At 34.6% G+C, this 16,917-nt stretch overlaps 1 protein-coding gene across 4 annotated transcripts in view; it reads left to right on the forward strand.

The window, feature by feature from the left end:
• The window catches only part of LOC113108264 (beta-1,3-galactosyltransferase 1-like), a 144,410-nt gene that overhangs the window by 95,207 nt on the left and 32,286 nt on the right, over window positions 1–16,917 (forward strand). For 2 of the 4 annotated variants that reach the window (XM_026271193.1, XM_026271190.1), the window contains exon 3: window positions 3,467–3,538. The gene's annotated coding sequence lies outside the window, so the exon portion shown is untranslated. The remainder of the gene's footprint in view (window positions 1–3,466; window positions 3,539–16,917) is intronic. The other 2 variants (XM_026271191.1, XM_026271192.1) reach the window with 1 other exon arrangement.

Here is a 16,917-nt window from a genome sequence, read left to right on the forward strand (position 1 = left end):
CTTGTTAACTTACTGTGTTGACATACACAGATAATACTTATAGACAATGGCGTATTTTCATTTTGAATATAGGGTGGGGGGTGAAATCTGAACTGTTTTAGTACAGTTCCAGGTCATGCTCACTATAGGTTTTTCGTTTGTTTGTTTGTTTGTTTTCTTATATATTTATTATTGCGAAATGGTCTTTTGTGCATCTATGCAAAGTTGGTGCAATAAAGTAACATAATAGTTAAAAATGACTTTACATAGGATATATATACTGCAGACCACCTCAGCGCTGGTGGCCAAGAGGTACACGAAAGAGCTGGATGAGGGTCTGAAGATATCACAGAATATCTCAGGGTATAGAATCGAATGGAAGCTTGTTTCCACTACTGAATAATATAAAAAAAAGGCAACTGTGTCTTTAGAATGACAAAATATAAGCTTGCAATTCTGAGAAATAAAGTCAGAATTGCATGTTATAAACTCTCAGATTCTCATAATTTATTTCTCAAAACTGTGATGAATTCTGACAATTTAAATGATAAAAAAAGAAAATGTGAGTGTTAAAATATAAATTTCATTAACCATGATTAATTTTGGGTTCAAGTAAATTCAGCATTCTGTAACAGCTTTTTATCTCACAAAACAATTTTCCTAGAATTGCAAGATATAAACTCTGTTGTGAATTATAATATCAGAATGGCAGATATAAACTCACAAATGTGAGAAAAATAGAACTGTGAGTTAATATCTCGCATTTGTGCCTTCCTTTATTGCAATTGTTTTTTTTTTTGTTGTTGTTTTTTTAATTCAGTTGTGGAAACAAGCTTCCACAGAATCTAGAATATACTTTAATGACTAAATTAATTATATTTAATTTAATTTAATTAATTTGTCAACATTCCCATTTTATTTTCAGAAAAGTAATAATTTCAATTGCCATAATTAATAAAAAAAAAGTTGTCTTCAAATACTGTGTTGGAAAATGGAGGGCCTTTTGGGTCAAAAAGTTTGAGAATCATTGAAGTTGACAGATTTGAGGGTGTGTGTGTGTGTGTGTGTGTGTGTGTGTGTGTGTGTGTGTGTGTGTGTGTGTGTGTGTGTGTGTGTTTAGGAATACACAGCACTTTGACAGAGATCCTTTTATTGCAGAAAACTGTCCGAACAAAAATATGGTGGCTTACAGACCGTCACAATAAAGGGAACACAGCAGGTGATCTGAACTCTGGCATTAATTGTCTTAAAATGTATTATTGAATCTTGAATTGCTGGTCGAAGAAAATGGATTTAGAAATGAGACACTCAGAGTGGGTTTTATTGTGCAGACTGTGTTGGTAAAGCATGCTTAAGCATGGGACTCTAAAGTCAGACACAAAGTGAAAAAAATTAATAATAATAATTGACTAGTTGACCTCACTAATAGATGGATGTTGGGTGACTAGATGACCATTAATTAAATAATATTTTGTGACATTTTATCAATCGTCTGCTGTTTTTATGTTGTTGCACAAGGTAGCTCCACCCACAGTGAAATCTCATTGGTCTAAAATCATACTCTGCATAATTACATATTAAACATCAGACAAGTTCTAATTAGCCATGAATTTGTGATGTTATGGACATTTAGCATTCATTGTGGACAGACAAGTTGCCTGTTAGATGTGTAGGTATAAGACATGAATGTCATTGAGAGAGTTATTTTAGTATTTTCATGTACTATTAAAGTGTTTATTAATATGTCAAATTTTATTTTATTTTTCATTTCCAGTTTTCTTTTTCGATAATTTTATGTGCTTTTGACATTATATTAATTTTTCTTTAAACAATTTTTTAAACTAAATGTATTTAATTTTATGTGTTTTGTAATTTTAATCTTTTTTTTCTTTTTTAATTATTTAAAAATGGTTTATTTATTTATGTCTGTTTTAGATTTATTTAAATTAATATTTTAGTTTTTAAAGTAAAACTGGCTTCAGTTTGTTTTAAGGCAACTTTTATAATTTTCAATTAGTTTAGGTTTTTTAATATTTGTATTTTATTTAAATTTTATTTCAATTAACAAACTTGGTTTTAATTTGAATTAAAATTAGACTTAGTTTATTTTTAGTTTATCTGTTAACAACACTTTTCCTTGAACTGTCCAGGAGTTGCCAAGGAAGGTGAAAATTTGATCAGCTTTGAATTTGTCTGGCTTTAATCATTTAAAAAGTCTTCTAAACTCTGACGCACTGTCTAGTCCCTATCTATTTGCATTTCACAGACCAGAGCGGCTGCAGTTTTACTCCACCATCGCAGACAGATTGCTGCATTGATTTTTGTATCACGTCTGGTTAGGACACGCTGTTAGATGAGGAGTTTAGTTTGCTTCAGCAACATCTGTGTATTCAGATTTCTGTGTAAAAACCCGACCAAGGTCTCACTGGAAGCATTAAAAAGCTTAATTTGTTTTTGTAATATCTTGAGTAATGTGAGCTGTTCTTCACTTGTACACCCATAACAGAATCTGTAGGGAGAGCCAGTACATGATTATAATCATCAATATGAACTAGTCTTATTTTCTTCAGCCTCAGAGGGCCAAAGCTTTGAGTTCAATACTGCAACATTCAAAGAGTCAAATTATGTTCATTGTAGAGCTGCAAAAAAACAAAACAAATAAAAACAAAACAAAGCTGTTTACTTCAAAATAATCCTGGTTGAATTTCAGCATAACTGGTGGTGATGCTGTGCATACGTTTCATTATTGTCAAAAAGCATCATGAGCTTATGAATTTCAAATTCTTCTTTGCGTTGTATATATTTGCAGTGATATTTCTCCCTGTTTTTAAAGCCTTTCTAAATGTAGGATTTGAGATACAGGAGTCAATATAAACTACCACTCAAAAGTTTGGGGTCTGAAAGACATATTTATTTAATAACATGAAAGAAATATATTTATTCAGCAAGGTCACATTAAATTAATCAAACGTGACAGTAAAACATTTATAATGTTACAAAATATTTTTTATTTCAAATAAATGCTGTTCTTTTACACCCCTTATTCATTAAAAGAATCCTAGAAAAAAAATGTGCACTATTAAAATGAATTAATTAAATCAGTTAAAACAGTTACAAGTTTTCCATCCATCCATCCATCCGTTTGGCTGTTCTATCTATCGTTCAGTCATTCTCTATCCTTCTATCTCTGTGTGTGTGTGTGTGTGTATATATTACTTATTATAAATTCATTAATTTTAAATTATAATAATATTTCACAATTTCCAAAATGTTATAATTCACTGTATTTTTTGATAGCATTATTATATAATAAAAAAAACATTGCAGTGTTCGATTTTATGGATGTATTATAGACAATTCTAGCACATGTTTAGTTGGCACTTACAATCAAAACCACTGCTTTACAGAACATCTGCACATGGATGCACATAGATGAGTGTGAAAACTCATATTGAACTAATCAAGGTGTTTTTGTTTTTTCTCCCAGCAGGACACTTTCACCTTCAGAATGAGAGCCAAGCATTTCCCATTCAACTACAGCTGAAACGTCACAACACAAGTAAGTCCTTCAAGTTTCTTTCATGAAGATTCTTAGTAAAACTGCATTTTGAAGTACATTAAAACATGATTTGCTGAACTATTCATTTTCACTAGCTTACTAGCAGTCTAATTAAGCAGCTTTTGTAAATAACATGTATCAGCGGCCTGATGGCTGGCTGGAGAGTCTCGTGCAGTTGAATGTTCTCATGGTTTTCATTTTAATTTCCAGTTTAATTAACTATAGCAATCTTATGTGTGACCCTGGAGCACAAAACTGGTCTGTCGTGGGGTATATTCTTAGGTATATTCTTAGCATAAAGCCAAAAATACATTGTATGGGTCAAAATTAGTGATTTTTTCATCCATGCCAAAAATCGTTAGGATATTAAGTAAAGATCATGTTCCATGAAGATATTTAGTAAATTCCCTGCTGTAACTTAATTTTTGATGTATATATGAGACCAAGCAAATGTATGTGAAAATTATATATCGTCTTATAGGAAATATATATAGGAATATCACTTTTGATATAGGGAAATTTATGACATTTCTACATGGGATGTTTGCTTATATTCACTGCTTTTATTATAAATGATATAGATTCATTAAGCTTCTTCATTGTTATAGATGTCTTGTTATTTAAGCTTTTGAATAAGTCAATGTTCCATTATGAGGAAAAATGAAAAGACTCAGCAGAATGTTGGCATGAAAGTCCTTGAAATGTTTGAGAGTTGCCAAGACCGATGAAAATTTGATCAGCATTGAAATTGCCTGTCCTGGTGAGTTTAAATCGCTCAGAAAACACTCTAAATTCCCTGCTCTTGCCCTGACGCTGACCAGAACTGAGCTATTTGCATCTTACAGGCCAGAGCGGTCACAGTTTACTTGACTGTCTCAGGCGAACTGCCAATACTGAGGCCAAAGGCAGACAGAAAACCTTAGAATATTACCACTGACTGAGGCCTTTTTCAACAGGCTCGAGTTTTAATAATATTGTAGCCTGAAGATGGAGCATAAACGGGTTAAATAGGAATAATTTTGATCACTTGACAACATGATTTTGGTCGTTCATGTACTGCAACACATTTTTAACTTTGAAAAACCAAAATGGCAATTTTAGTCCATGTAAATATGTATTGTATGTATGTATTGTAGTAGTTTTTATTTTTCATTTTAATTTTAATGAAAGTTTTGTCATTTTTAGTAGTTTCTGTTGAGCTATATTTAGTTTTAGTTTGTTATTTTAGTAAATAAAGTTATTGAAATTAGAAACGTTGGCAACTTGCTGAAATTTTATATATTAAAACCTGTAAATGAATTCCCAATTAAAACTATATGTTAAGTATAATAATAATATATTGCTTGGAGAAGAAAAACATGAAATATTTTCTCTAGCTTTTCATTGTAAAACATTAGTGCAGCATCTGCAGACTGAAATAAACGTCTACTTCAAGTGGTGAAGTTATGTAAATGATATTATAGAAACCCCTATGTTCACTTGATTATGATATTATTGTCATGACAAAAAAAAATAGTAATTGAATACTATTTCCATCTTAAAAAATTGCAAGTTTAATATTGCACCCAATATGAGGACATGAAAAATGTGCTGCATAGTAGGAATGACCCATTTACATTAGATTGTAGCGCTTGTAGATGTCGCAGCATGATGAAAATGAATTTATGTAATGGGGTGGGCTTTGGAAAAAGGACAGATGAGGCTTGAGGCAACGAAAATCTCCTTCACCCTCCCTTTAGGAAAAATGAGAGGCGACCATAAACAGCACGGCCGACGTTTCATATCACAAATTCATTAAACACAATCAAGATCCTATCTAAATGACTGGCAATAAATGAGTTTCCACTTCAAGCTCTGATTTTCATTCCATGTAATGCTTTACAGTGCAGTATGGTGCAGTGCTGTGTGATATTGTGACTCTGGATTTTATAAAGTGAGGTCTAATATACAGTACTAGTTGAGCAGGATGTTTTCATTTGTATGCTTTTTAAATTATACAAAAATACTGTATAGCTTTATTTTATATTATGTATGTTTCCTTCGAAAGAATTTAACAGATGAATTAGGGATTTTGCTGTCTAAAAACTATATACTTAGAGTTGGAAAACATCATTGTCAAGTTGTTGAACAATAGTGTAAAGTTTGGACAAACTTGACTGAATTTAAATATATAAGAAAAGGTGATTTAAGCAATTTTGAGCGTGGCATGGTTGTTGGTGCGAGACGGTGCAGAACCATTTCTAGGGCATTTCTAGGGCAGTCCTGCGGCAGTCCTGTGGGCGAAAATGCTTTGTTGATACTAGAGGTCAGAGGAGAATGGGTCGACTGATTCAAGCTGATAGAAGAGCAACTTTGACTGAAATAACCACTCGTTACAACCGAGGTATGCTGCAGAGCATTTGTGAAGCCACAACACACTCAACCTTGAGGTGGATGGGCTACAACAGCAGAAGACCCCACCGGGTACCACTCATCTCCACTACAAATAGGAAAAAGAGGCTACAATTTGCACGAGCTCACCAAAATTGGACAGTTGAAGACTGGAAAAATGTTGCCTGGTCTGATGAGTCTGGATTTCTGTTGAGACATTCAGATTGTGGAGTCAGAATTTGGCGTAAACAGAATGAGAACATGGATCCATCATGCCTTGTTACCACTGTGTAGGCTGGTGGTGGTGGTGTAATGATGTGGGGGGGGGGGGGGGTTTCTTGGCACACTTTAGGCCCCTTAGTGCCAATTGGGCATCTTTTAAATGCCACGGCCTACCTGAGCATTGTTTCTGACCATGTCCATCCCTTTATGACCACCATGTTCCCATCCTCTGATGGCTACTTCCAGCAGGATAATGCACCATGTCACAAAGCTCGAATCATTTCAAATTGGTTTCTTGAACATGACAATGAGTTCACTGTAATAAAATGGCCCTCACAGCCACCAGATCTCAACCCAATAGAGCATCTTTGGGATGTGGTGGAACGGGAGCTTCGTGCCCTGGATGTGCATCCCACAAATCTTCATCAACTGCAGGATGCTATTCTATCAATATGGGCCAACATCTCTAAAGAATGCTTTCAGCTCCTTGTTGAATCAATGCCACGCAGAATTAAGGCAGTTCTGAAGGAGAAAGGAGGTCAAACACAGTATTAGTACGGTGTTCCTAATAATCCTTTAGGTGAGTGTGTATATATAACACTAATAGCAAAATTAGATTTTTGAATACTATTAAACACTATTTGTTTTTGATATAATTTATAAAATTGTAATACATTTATTATTAATAGTACATAAATGTACATGTTCATGTAAACAATAATCAATAATAATATCAAAATCTCAAAATACAATAATAATTATCGATATAGAGTCCATGGCACAATATTTATTGACATATTAAAAAAAAGAGAGACAAATGAAGACTTGGGAAAATAAATTAACATTTTGTACATTTTAAAGTAAAGTTATTCTATGAAATGAACTTTGAGAGCTCAAAATTAAGAGCTCCAACCTATGTTCTTAAAGGGTTAGTTCACCACAAAATGTAAATGAATCCACGTTTTACTCACCCTCAAGGCATCCTAGGTGCATATGACTTTCCCTTTCATCCGGTCACATAAAAGCATGATATCGTTTTGCTATCACGATACCACAGTATTGATAATACCATTACATCCCTAGTAGTTCGACTTTGTAATTTAAGCATCGCTCCCATACACACTGAATCTTGTAAAGCTCATGGCTAGTGGGTTTTATTTGAGCTGGTTTTCTGAAACAATAATCTCCCCATAAGAGCGCTGCTGTGTACAAATGACCTTAAAATTACATAATCTCCTTTATTAAATTCGGATCTCCGCTCTGCATGCAGGGCATGAAAGTTATGCTAATATAAATTAGCATTGCTTTTCCCAACCTCAAATAGACGCCACAGGACTGGTCTCAGATCAGCGTCATCCTGGTAACCTTTAGCATTTGTGCTGTGACTCAGCTGTGCCCAGCTGTTTACCCTGAGTGAATGTGCTGCGCGGATCGCCACTTTGTGTGTTAGATCTTGTGTGTGGAGTCCAGGCCTAGGGAACAAAAGGCAATGAAACCTTAATTACATCCTCCCTTATCTTGCTTCCTTCTCTCTCGTCCTCTGGAGCTGCGTGCTATCAGCACGTTGAATTTGAGTGCTCTGCACGCCGCGGCCGCCGCCTCACCTGTGGATAAACAGCGTTAGAGACCCATTGTTTGAGAAGCTTGAGCTTCGTATAAACAACAGGCAACCTTCTGCACCACCACATTTTTTCACTCATGTACCATCCTGCTTCTGCTGTTATCTTGGGGATTTTCATTAGCCATTTGATAATTATACCAAAACTGATTTTACAGAGGCGTAGGAACAATCTGAAAAGGGCTGGGGGAGGGGTGTTATAAAACTTATCAGCTTGGTTCATGAATATTAATTACATATTGTTGTTTTATGTGACTGGCTTTATGTGGTTTTATGTGACAATTTTTAAATACAATGATTATTTCTGTGATGTAATCCTGATTTTTTCTGAAAAAATGTAAGCAGCGGATTTTAAGCAGCAAAATTGTTCTGTTAATATTGATATTATTGCAATAATAATTATATAGTTTCCTCCTTCTTGGCTGCAAAATATATTCACATAATAGACATATATCCATTCATGAAAAAGTCTTGATATTTATATGTAATTGTGAATTACATTTTATTAGGTACACAATATAAATACATTATACAACAAGATAAATGCACTATTATCATTTACTAATCTGTATTATTATATTCTGAAAATATATAATGAAATATTATATACTGAAAATGCCCACTAATAATAATATATAAGTCTATAAACAGTATATTATTTTCCATTGTAATTTTATTCAAAATATTTTAAGCAGTGTCTGTGGATGTTTAACATATTTCCTTTACTGATGTTACAGTACGTTGATGGTTTTCCCCAGTTCCCTCATGTTAATGAAGTGCTTCCACAGACTTAGTGCTTAATATTACAATTATTAATGCCTAGTGGTTAAATGAAATCCACAGATCGTCTGGGCCTTTTAATGTGACCTTTTGTAGTTTTGATGTTTGGCCAAGATCAGTACTTAGCGCTTATTAAGTTTACATTGGAAAAATCAGTCTGCACACATTAATTCCCAGTATTTTATTTATGTATTTATTTTCTGTCCATCCATTAACTTTTTCAACAGTTTTTGAATGAACAAAGAGTTGTTTGAGTGGAGGTCTTTGATTGTGGTAGTATTGATTTCATAATTAGCATTGATAATTTATAAGTAGGTGGTTTTTGGCAAAAATGAGCTGCAGCGCTTCATGGTGATATTGAATCCCTGGCTTCTGAAACTCTTGTAGCAAAAACCACGTGTTATGGAATCAAGTTCTCACTCTGCTCTGAACTGAACTTCAGTCCGTGTTCCCGGGATCCAGGTCTCTGGAGTGCAGGACCCAGCTGAATTGACTGTAGTCGGTCATGAATGTATTATTTATGATCTGTGTAAATCCCTCGACATGACTCTGTGAGGAGTGCTGGGTGAAGATCTGCCGCAGCCCAGCCGAACATCGCTGAACTCATATCTTTAACCACAGGATGCTGTTTTCATTCAAGAAAGTTTGACTTTTTAGAACTTTTTCAGAAGATCAGAAAGGTGTTCTTCATCTATCTGTGTATTGCCATATTTATCTGTCATTCTGTCTATCGATCTATCCATCCAGCTGGATTCTAATTCTACTTTCTTACAGTCAGTAATAGTTATTTAAATTCTAGTAACAGCCATTGAGTAGTAATTCTAGATTTAGATTTAGATTGAAAAGGCTTTCTCAATTCATTTCTGAATGGCACCTGCCCATGCAATTGCAGCCGAGCAGAAACTTGCCATTGGTGCATGATATATAATACTTCTTGAGCTCTCCTTTTTTCAAACTCCGAAATATCTTAATAATCATAATGACATCTGATGTCTCCAGGTTCATTGTGCTCTGAAATATTCTCTTTGATGAAGTTATCATGCGAAGTACCACCCTACGGTGTGGAGCAGCCTGCTTAACATTCTCCATGCAAGCGTGGCCCGATAATGAGGCAACGCAGTTCAGACTCACACATTTTCACTGTGGTCTTTAGATCCTATTAGCTCTCTCCAGAGAATCTCTCCTCACGCAGGTTACAGAGAGAAACCTGGTGGATGCAATCAAAGCCTTATTCTAATCGCATAGCTGATTATAGCCATCATCTTCCGCCAACAGATTTGAGGCTTTCTGGGAAGTGTCCATCCTGATGGGATAGTTTAGAGAACAACGCACATTTCAGACGTATGCATTTCCTTTTACCGTCTGTGCTGTGCGGATACATTACGCTATCATCAGTGAAACTCATTACCGTAGGCCCATTTCAGCCCACTGGCCAATTACAGTAAGACAATGTCTGTGATAGTAACTAGATTGAATGAACGGGATAATGATCGTGCCTTACTGATTGACTTTCTGTGGGACTGTATCACATAATACATTTGCATTTTATTTAACTTAACAGACTGTGTGCCTCTTCAGATAGAAGGTAAAATTAGCTCAGCCTTTATAGAGCTTTTATACACAGATTTTTTTTTTTTTTTTTGCCAGGTTACAATTGCAAGTCTAAAATTTCTTGAAACTGTACTCACCCTCAGGCCATCCAAGAGGTAGTGAGTTTTTCTTCATCAGAACAGATTTTGAGAAATTTAGCAGTCCATCACTTGCTCACCAGTGGATCCTCTGCAGTGAATGGGTGCCGTCAGAATGAGAGTCCAAACAGCTGATAAAAACATCACACTAATCCACACCTCTCCAGTCCATCAGTTAATGTCTTGTAAAGCAAGAAGCTGCGTGGTGTTTAATAAACGAATCCATCAAGGTGTTTAACTTCAAACTGTTGCTTCGGACCAAAATATCTGTCCATGATCCATAATAACGCTCTGCATATTTCTCTCCTGATTCAGTCGAGATGACTTTTTCACTGGAGAAAGTAATATTATGGATAGAACATTCATATTTTAACCAGAAGCAGTGGTTTGAAGTTAAAAATGTCTTAATGATGGTTCACTTTTCAGCTTTTCACTTTTCAATATGTTAATTGATGGACTGGAATGGTGTGGATACAGCACTCACTCTGACGGCACCCATTCACTGCCCCCATCCATTGATGAGCAAGGGATGTAATGCTAATTTCCCCATATCTGTTCCCATGAGGAATCAAGCTCGTCTACATCTTGGATGGCCTGAGTGTGAGTACATTTTCAGCAAGTTTTCATTTTTGGATGAACTATTCACAAAAATAATAATCTCAGACTGGATTTCAAAAAGCACATGTGAATGTCTTTGAATTTAGCAATCAAAAACAAATCAGGTATTTTTTATTTATTTATTATTCTACCTGTAAGTGAGACAGCATTATGTTACAACAGATAATGGTTTATTACTTTGTTTCCCCCATTGATTTTCCCACTTGAGAGCTAGCCGTTATTTCTGCATTTCATGCATGATGTGAGATATCAGTTAATCTTTCGTGAAGCTCTGATATTATTGGCTCGGAGCTGCGCGGTAGTTTTGATACGAGGCGATGCTTGCAGTCACACTTTGCTGAATCACAAGTTCAGTTCCTGACATTATTGTGGCAGAGGATTTTAATGAAGAGAGCCTTGTCTGAGACTTCAGAATTACTAAAACAAATTATGTGATTGTAATAGGCTTTGAGAGAGATCTCTCCATCTTTCACTTCCCTGTGCTTTCCTGTTTGTTCAGAAATGCATTTCTTTTGCAAATGCAGACATTCCCAGTCTGTCGGCCGCCTCCAAAGTCCCTTTAAAGAAATTCTTCAAAAATATAAATTCCGTCATTATTTACTCATTCTCGTGCATGAAGCCATATGGAGAATTGCGTCTACTCCTCCTCATACTTTCTCAGCCATATCTCATTATCGAGTCTGTGCCAACGCATAGAAATACAGCCTTTGTGTTTTGTTTCTATACTAACCATTAATCTCACTATAGATCTCTTATATAATGACGTGCAAACATATAATACGTTTGATATATTCTCTTAAAAATCCCCTGAATGGCTGAATATAACATGGTCAATATGTAAGACAGATCAATTCACTCAGTGTTTGAGTGTGTGTGTTGAAAATGAGCATCACTGAACAGTAATAAGTCTGGCATCATAATGAAACTAGTTACTCAAACACTAAAGGTGGTTTAACAGTGTAAAGAAATAGTTCACCCCAAAAATGTAAATTCTGTCATCATTTGCTCACCCTCATGTCATTTCAATCTTGTGTGATCACAAAATTTCACAAATATACTGAGAGAACTAAGACAATCATGAGAACCGGTTACTTTTGATGTGTGATGTGACACGTCTAATGGTGCTATTTTTGACTTGAGAGTATTTTGATTTATTTTTTTATTATACAAAGCTAGCGTATGGCTTTAGAAGGCTTGTTTGTATTGAACTCAAGTCATATGGATTGTTTTGAAGCATCCGTTTCCATGCGCTTTCATTATATGGAAAATATTGCACAACTGAACCTTTTACAGTATGTACCTCAGACGAGGGAAAGTGCCCATCAAGGTGCCCATCTGCCCATCAAGGCTGCATTTATTTGATCAAATATACAGTGAAAACAGAAATATTGTGAAATATTATTATCATTCAAAATAAGTTTTTTATTTGAATATATTAACAAATTTATTTATTTCTGTAATGCAAAGCTGCATTGTTAGCTGCATTTACTTATGTCACATCAAGTTTGTTTGTTTATTTATTTATTTTACAGCATTTAATTTTTTTCTAATCATATAAAATCTAGTCCATACTATCAATTTTTTTATGTTTTTTAAGCATAATCAGTTCAGCTGATTTTCAATAGCTACAAATTCACAAAACTTGTTTTTTATTTAGAAATAATTGCAATTTGTTGATTTGATGCTCAGGAAACATCAGCAGTTGTGCTGCTTAATATTTTTGTAGAAAACCACGAGAAACCATTTTATTTCAGCATTCTTTATGAAAGGAAAATTCAAAAGAAATATGAATCTTTTATAACATAAATATCAATACTTTGAGTTCTTGAACTCTTGCTGAATCGAAGTATTAAAAAATCGAATGGTTTTGTAAATGATGACAGAACTTAAATTTTCAGAAGAACTGAAAGGCACAAGAATGAGGTCGAATGTATTTCCAATTACATTGTCTTAGTCATGTTTATTAAATATGCCTGGAACAGATTTATCTGGCTGTAAAGGGCTCTATTTCCTGCTGATTTGAGCCAGGCTCTTTGATGGTGAATGTGTGAGCTAATAAATCATTTCTCCAGCGCAGCAGCAGTTTGAGTGTGTTGTGTCCACAGCCGCAGAGCCTTGGTGAGTGAAGAGCCTCTCAGATAGCAGACAACAGCTGCACCATCTGCTGCGGCTTTAATGACAACCTGTGACAGAGAGAGAGAGAGAGAGAGAGAGAGAGAGAGACACGCACATGATGGGGGGGGGGGGGGGGGAGCGCTAAACTGTACCTGAGAAAGGAGAAGAGGGTCAACAGAGATACAGAATGAATACGAGAGGAGAGGATTAGACAAACTCATCATATAAATGTGAGATGAAGTGGCTCAGAGGAATATTTATTTCTTGAAAATCAGCATAAAAACCAAACCCCGTTTATCAATCTAATGCACATGCATGGTTTTGTTGGTGCACATTATTCAGTATTTTTTCCACTGACAGCCTATTAAAATCTGTATAATTTCTATTTTAATTCTATTTCAAGCATCATAAATATCAAAGACATTGACTTAAAGTTAGATGATGTACTGTACCTTTCTTAAATTTGTCAAAAAACTGAAATTTTGAATCCGAGATTAATGCGGTGTTATCTATGCAATATCTAATATAAATAATAAATGTCATTATTAATAATAATAATAATAAATATTAAATAATACATTTTGTGTCCGGCAAAACTGATTGCAGGTATATAACTAAAGACAGGACAAACTAACAAAAAATTAAAACAACTGCGGAGCACGCCAAAGAGGCATCCATCACGAGTCGAGCAAAGAATAATCATGAACAGGAAACTTTCATATTCCACATTATTTCTAGATCACTAGTCAGTTTTGTGGCTCTTTCACAGACAGTCAGATGTTCCTCTTCCATTGCTGGAGAACATGATTATTTTTTTGTTTGCAGTCTCATCAGCCAATCAGATTGGCTTTTCTTGGCCGTTTTGTCTTCAGAGAATGTGCTGTGGGCGATCAGTGTGATGCTGTGGCATCAGTATACCATATCACACTAATGCCTTTAGGACAGTACAAGGCACTTTCTGAAAGATAGAAGGAAAGATTTGGAAAGGAAAGGAAAGATTTGGCATTTAGGACTTGTGAGTGTGTGAGAAGTCCCTTGAGGGAGACGGTCCTGGCCTGGAGATCTAAACATATCTTGACACAGGCCTGCTCTCTCATCTTTATTAAGAGTTAGACTCGCGGGTCTCATCACCACAGAGTGGGAGAATATGCAACCTAGCCAATCCTGACCGACATGTTTATCAGTCCAGAGTGAGGAAATGAAGCAATATTCCCGGACCACGTTCTCTTTCAAAGGAGATTCATGTTTACTTGACATTTGGAATCAGATTTGGGCTCTGACATTTCCTGGGAGATGAGGATGGTGCACAGTGTACTGATATATTATTCAGAAGAGACGGCTGTGGACGTGTCTTATTGCATCACATTTCTACCACCATATTGTTAGGGGATTTTCATTTGTTACAGATGAGAAGTCATACAGATCCACACGCAGCGTCTTCAGAACAGTGACTGCAGATGGGAATCATCCCGCTTCTGCTGTGTTATAAAGACAGAAGCTTTCACTTGCTCTTCAGATAGTAATCGATCAGATCCACTTCATCATGAATTTGTGGATTGATTTGGGTTGTTGAAAAAAGGAATATTTATTTGCGTTTATTCCATTTATTAATACATTTATTCCATTTATTTGATATTAGCTTAATATTCTGAAAAATTATTACATTAATTAATATATATATATATATATATATATATATATATATATATATATATATATATATATATATATATATATATATATATATATATATATATATTCCATTATTATATGTTTAAAATGTGATATATTTAAATCATGGACTATTTTAAATATTGAAATATAGTTTTTGTTGCTTAAAATTTTTTGTGGAAACCCTGATACATTTGTAGATGACAATAAAATTAAATACTGTTATATATATATATTATATAACATTATGCATGCATTATAAAAAAATCCTAATGACATTTGGACAGCTGTGTCATTCATTCATTCATTTATTGTTTCTAAAATTTACTAATCTAATTTGTTAACATTACTATAAAAACAATGAACACATTACACACATTACAAACTACTTTTTTATTAGCATTAACTAACCTTATGTAATGTTAATATCAACTATGTTAATTTTTTATATCAACTATTTATGTTAATGTCAACTATCTATGTTAATTTTTAATATCAACTATTTATGTTAATATCAACTATCTATGTTAATTTTTAATATCAACTATTTATGTTAATATCAACTATCTATGTAATGTTAATTTCTATCTGTTAACATAGTATTACCACAGCTGAAATTTACAGTATACAAGTACAAGATCATCATTCATTCATTCATTCATTCATTCATTCATTCATTCATTCATTCAGTCATCAGTAAATGGTTAAAAGGCTTTCACTTTTTTTATTAGATATTTTATTTTGTTGATTTATTTATTAAAGTTAGTAGGCTTTTGTACATGATTATTAGTAAATAGGCTTTAGTTAATACTAGTAAATAATTTTATTATTATGATTATATTATTATTACTATTATTATTCATTAAATAGCAGGTTTATGTTAACCATATTTATTTTTGTTTATTTGTTTTGTTTGTATTTTATACAATATAATTTATAAAATACAATTCATTTCATAACTATATTACAGTAAATGTATACAATGCAGTTTAAATATATTTCTTAATCAATAAAATATAAAATGAACAATGAATACAATTAATAGCAGTCAATTTACACACATTGACAGTGGTAATAAAGGCATTGGATTTTGTGTGGACATGCAACACATGGGAAGTTTTGTTGATTAGAAGCAGAGCATGTCACTTGTAGATCACTGCTCTTCTATCAGTCTGTAAAGTGTTCAGTTCTGTGATTAAACCACAGAGGTGGATGATCAATAATTACATTCCTCCACACTTGCCCTGTCTTTCTCTTCCTCCAATCCAAGGCACATCCTTGGCCTGACTGAAGCGCTGTCTGTCTGACCATTGCAATTACAGATGAGATTTCCGTTTCCATCTGGCTTACGTCTCTTATGGCAATTACATATCCAAGATGAATGAATGACACTCATTTTCCACAACATCTGCACACTTCTGTCCCCTCTCTGTTTGAGGTGTGGTTGTTTGTCTTGTAGAGTAATCTACAAATGTGTGTTTGTTCTTTTTTGCACATTTATTTATTTATTTATTTGTAGGCCTTAAGGCTGGTTCACACGGCAGAATAATTAGGCGGATTTTAGCCCCGATTCACCCCTTCCGACAATCTTAGGATGCTCCTATTATCGTAAAATAATCTGATCAAATATTCCTTCCATGTGTGGTGTGTTAAGACCGCTCTCCTCTGCTCGGAAGAACGTCGGGGCCGCTCCGATTTAAAAATTGGGGATATCCAACATGTTGAATTTATTTGGCCCGATTTCTTCTCTTGTGTGGTGTCCCCTGAGGACAAACAATCACGCAGCCTGTGGACTGTGGAGTGTAGCCAATCAGAAAGCGAGGTGAAGAGGCGGTGAGGAAGTATATAATATAACAAATACAAATAAAGTCGATGGGCATAACTACATCCACAACTGCAGTCCACCAGAGTACATGGAAACGAATATATGAACGTTTATTTCAACGATTAATCTGTGTAGTACATAATAACATTTCTATGAGATAAAACAACAACTTTCCTCCATATCATGATGTAGCAAGTATAGTCCATGCTCGTGTAGTCTCCACCTCTTTGACCATCGCCTTTTCTTGTTTTTCTTATGTTTTTTTTTTTCGTTAAAAACAAAGCACAAACTACGGCCACTGCATCCTCTTCGTCCGCTATGATTGTTTACTCTGAAGTCACGTTTGATCTCGAGGGATTTTGCGAGATTTCCCGTCTTACCTGGGAATGCTCGGGAGTCAAATCGGTTTGTGTGTGATGTGTTGATATTGCCGTGTGGCTGCACACCACACACTGAACGACCAAAACTGTTG

The sequence above is a fragment of the Carassius auratus genome, chromosome 9 (assembly GCF_003368295.1).
Source record: "Carassius auratus strain Wakin chromosome 9, ASM336829v1, whole genome shotgun sequence".
NCBI classification, from domain to species: Eukaryota; Metazoa; Chordata; class Actinopteri; order Cypriniformes; family Cyprinidae; genus Carassius; species Carassius auratus.